General features: G+C 39.9%; 1 non-coding gene across 1 annotated transcript; it reads left to right on the plus strand.

Moving 5' to 3' along the window:
• Nucleotides 1-2,955: 2,955 nt before the first annotated feature.
• Nucleotides 2,956-3,146, plus strand: LOC115305881. Its single transcript, XR_003915070.1, has one exon. It is a non-coding gene; the product is annotated as a U2 spliceosomal RNA (small nuclear RNA).
• The last annotated feature ends 1,124 nt before the right edge of the window (nucleotides 3,147-4,270 follow it).

A 4,270-nucleotide genomic window follows, 5' to 3' on the forward strand; every position in this document is an offset into this window, starting at 1 on the left:
GTGAGTCTCATCGTACAGGCCGGTGGCAGGAGACAGGGCCAGATCTGCATCCACATGAAACTGCTAGAACTGAGGTTATATGCATGCACTCTTGTGGTGCCATGGTCTCTCCACAGGGGCATGGCAGGTGCATGGCAGTGGAAGTCAGGGATGTGGTTTGAAGCAGGAGCATTCCAGCACACACCAGAGAAGGGATAGCTGCAGGTGACCCTGGTAGTGCCAGCCAGTAATAGAATATAGGGCTGAATCTGGGCCCCAACACAGCTGTGAGGGTCTTGGCTGTGAGCATGTATTTCCTTGGCTGCAAGATCTTGCCATGTGCTCACACACATCAGGGGAGGCCAGTGACAGGCATCATCAGGACACCGGCATGTGGGTGTACACCTAAAGGGACTATCCTCGAGTGTACACTCATTGGTGGAGGAGAGCTGTCAGGGTCTAGGTTGGCATCCTGCATTTGTCAGCTGTAGAGGCCTAGACTTCAGCAGGTACAGAAGGGGCTAGACTGGGGGGAGGGGTGGATGCTTATGAAGCCAGGAGAAACTCTGGCATCTGGCATCTGGGAATGGGAATACCTACGAGGTGAAAACTGGTAAAATCTGCAGGAGGCCTGTGACAGCTGTGCTGGTCACTGGTTTCTTAAGTGGTGAAACCCCCTGGAGTACCCCAATGAGAGACTGACATTGGTAGTTCCTGTTTTTATTCCCTGTCCCTAGCCTTGTCTGTAAGTCTCAACTTTGCTTGTCTCAGCATGGGGCAAATCCGAAGCAGGTCCTAATTGGGGTGGCATGGGAGGTGCTTGAAAGGCTGGGGAAGGTGGCTCCTCACTCTGCTCTCCCTTTCCCAATGAAGGGAACTATTTCTAGCTTGGGAGTTCCCATTTGGCACTGAGTAATCTCCACTTGGAAAATGGAATGATGCAGGAAAAATGAAGCTATTTTCCTTCCCTTTTTGTGCAGTAACTCTCCGATTTTTTTGTTCCACAGTGTTTCTGGAGTTTTTAAGTGGACTCCACATCTCTCCCAGAGCCATTTTTGGTTATGGAGAGCTATTTAATTTTTTATCTTTATAGGGGACAGAGACTAGGGTTTCCTACACTACCATTTTGACCTGGTACATTGCTCTTAATGCTTTTCTTTTAGAGTATCTTTATGCTTTCATAGTTTTTTATAGATTAAAGTTATCCCAATAAAGTATAATTATACTTCTTTGAATGCTCAAATTATCACAGTTTGGCCAGAGAGATCTTAGTGGTTCCCAGGCCTGTTCACTGGCACTCCAGAAATTTGATTCTGGCAACAAGATGCTCTCCGCCCATTTAAAAATTCCCTGTATGGAGATAAGAAATCAAGAAACTTTACAAGGAATACTGATTCCATAATAGAGTAGTGACTAGTATTAAGACTAAAATTTGAGTATTAGGGATATATGTTAGATTATTCTAGTTAAACCCTGGTGGGACCCAGAGTAATACCACTGCAAAGGCAATTCAGTGACAAGAATAGAAACAATTTCTTATGTAAGAAATACTATGTAGCTGTTAAAAACAATAAGGTCAAAGACTCTTCATGAAGCACATATTCTCAGGAACTAAAAAGACTTTGTTTCTCTTGTTTCCAACCCCAGCCTATTTCCTTCTCCCACGCCAAATAGTGCCTGGGATCAAAAGCAGCTGGCTGAGGTATCGGTCTTTACTGGGAGTGATGACTCATGTGAGGAGCTCAGAACTCCCTGGTGAATGCCAATATTAGTGTGCTAAAAACGGGCTACTCTTTTAGTATATTTTTTATCCCCCCCCCCCCCGTCTCCGAGCTAGAACACAAGGGAAATGGGGGAAGAGAACAGTTCCCAGCAAGGAGCTGCTAGCCTGCCTGAACACTGCCACAGGCTACACACTTATCCATCTTTCATCTCCTACGGCCTTTCTGCTCATTAATATACCTTGATAGCCAGACCTGAAGCTCAACGATAAAAATAAGAACAGGAATGGTTATTCTATAGCTCCCAGAGGGAGAAAGGCCAGGCAGGGCAAGGAGTTCTCATAATGATTAAACTGAAGTGCTGGGAAAGACAGATAAAAATCTAAATATAAAAAAATGGACAAACAGAGGTACTTAAGGGGATTCAAGCACAACACTTAAAAATAATTTTCTGATTAAAAAATTCAGCAAACCAGTTCAACAAGTGGTGCTGGAGCAACTGGATATCTACAGGCAAAAAATAATTAAAAAAAAGGAATCTCAATGTAAGTCTCATACCTTATATAAAAATTAACTCAGGGACATTTGGGTGGCTCAATCAGTTAAGCTTCTGACTTCGCTTCAGGTCATGATCTCACCGTTCATGGGTTGGAGACTGCATCTGGTGGGCTGTGTGCTGCCCACCAGAGCCTGGAGCCTGGAGCTCAGAGCCTGGAGCCTGCTTCAGATTCTGTGTCTCCCCCTCTCTCTGCACCTCCCCCCACCACTTACGCTCTGTCTCTTGAATGAATGTTAAAAAATTTTTGTAATTACCTTAAAAATGAATGACAGACTTAAAATTATTGAACTTTTAGAAAGAAACAAAGGAGAAAGTCTTCGAGACCTAGGGTTAGTCCCAGAGTTCTTAGACTTGACAGTGAAAACATGACTTATGAAGAGAAACAATTGATAAATGGGTTTTATCAAAGTTAAAAACTTATTCTGCATAAGATTCTGCAAAGAGAATGAAAAGACAAGCTACAGGGTAGGATCTTGTATGCCATATATCTGACAAAGGGTTTGCTATGGTCTGAATGTGTGTATCCTCTAAAATTTCTATGTCAAAATTAAAACCTTATAAAATAAATAAGTCACAGGGTTGTAAAATACAGCATAGGGAATATGATTAATAATACTATAATAGCTTTGTATGGTGACAAATGGTAAGTAGAGCTATCATGGTGACTATTTCATCATATAAAAAATATCAAATCACATCGCTTCTCGGCCTTTTGGTTAAGATCAAGCGTAGTACCTGTTCTCGTCAGCTTAATATCTGACGCGTCCTCTGTTGGGGGACAGTATATGAGGTGAGTTTTTAAAGCTTGGAGCTGGACTAGGAGCTTGCTCCGTCCACTCCGCACATCGCCCTGGTATTGCAGTGCTTCCAGGAGCGGTGCCCCCCCCCAAAATATATATGTGTATATGTATATATATCAAATCACTATATTGTACATCTGAAACTAATGTGATATTATACACCAACTATACTTCAATTTCAAAAATAAAATAAAAACTAAAAAAATTGAATAAGATAAATAAATGGAAAGATATCTGTTCAGGGATTGAAAGAATTTATATTTATAATTAAATATTCATACCACTGAAAGCAATCTACAGATTCAATAAAATGCCTATCAGAATTTCAATGAAGTTTTCATAGAAATAGAAAAGACAAATCATATAGAAACATATGAGATTCCCAAATAGCCAAAGGAATCTTGAGAAAGAAAAAAGCCGGAGGCATCACATGTCTAGATTTCTAACTATTTTACAAAGGTGTGGTAATCAAACAGTATGGTACTGACATAAAAACACACAGAGGTCCATGGAAGACTATAGAAAGCCCATGAACATATGGTCAACTAATCTTCAACAAGGACACAAGAATACAAAATGGGGAAAGGATTGTCTTTTAAATAAATGGCACTGGAAAAACTGGATGTCCACATGCAAAAGAATGAAATTGGACCGATATCTTATACCATACACAAAAATCAACCCAAAATGGATTAAAGACTTAAACCACAAAACTTTTTGAAGAAAACATAGGGAAAAAATCATTGATATTTGTCTTGGCAATCATTTTTTGGATATAACACTAGAAGAACATGCAACAAAAGAAAAAATGAACAAGTGAGAGTACATTTGCTTCTGCAAATCAAAGGAAACAGTCAACAAAATGAGAAACCAACCCATAGAATGTGAGACAATATTTGCAAATCATCTATCTGATAAGGTGTAATAACCAATATATATATAAGGAACTTGTATAACTCAATAGCAAAAAAAAAAAAAATTCAATTTAAAAATGGTCAGAAAACTTAAACAGCCATTTTCCCAAAGAAGACACAAAAATGTCCAAAAAGTACACGAAAAGTACTCATTATTAATCATCAGGGAAATGCAAATCAAAACCACAATGAGATATTACTTCACACCTATTAGGACGCTCATTACCAAAAACTCAGAAAATAGCAAACATTGGTGAGGATGTGGAGGAAAGAAAACCTTAACATATTGTTGGTGGG

The sequence above is a fragment of the Suricata suricatta genome, chromosome 10, assembly GCF_006229205.1.
Source record: "Suricata suricatta isolate VVHF042 chromosome 10, meerkat_22Aug2017_6uvM2_HiC, whole genome shotgun sequence".
Classification (NCBI taxonomy): domain Eukaryota; kingdom Metazoa; phylum Chordata; class Mammalia; order Carnivora; family Herpestidae; genus Suricata; species Suricata suricatta.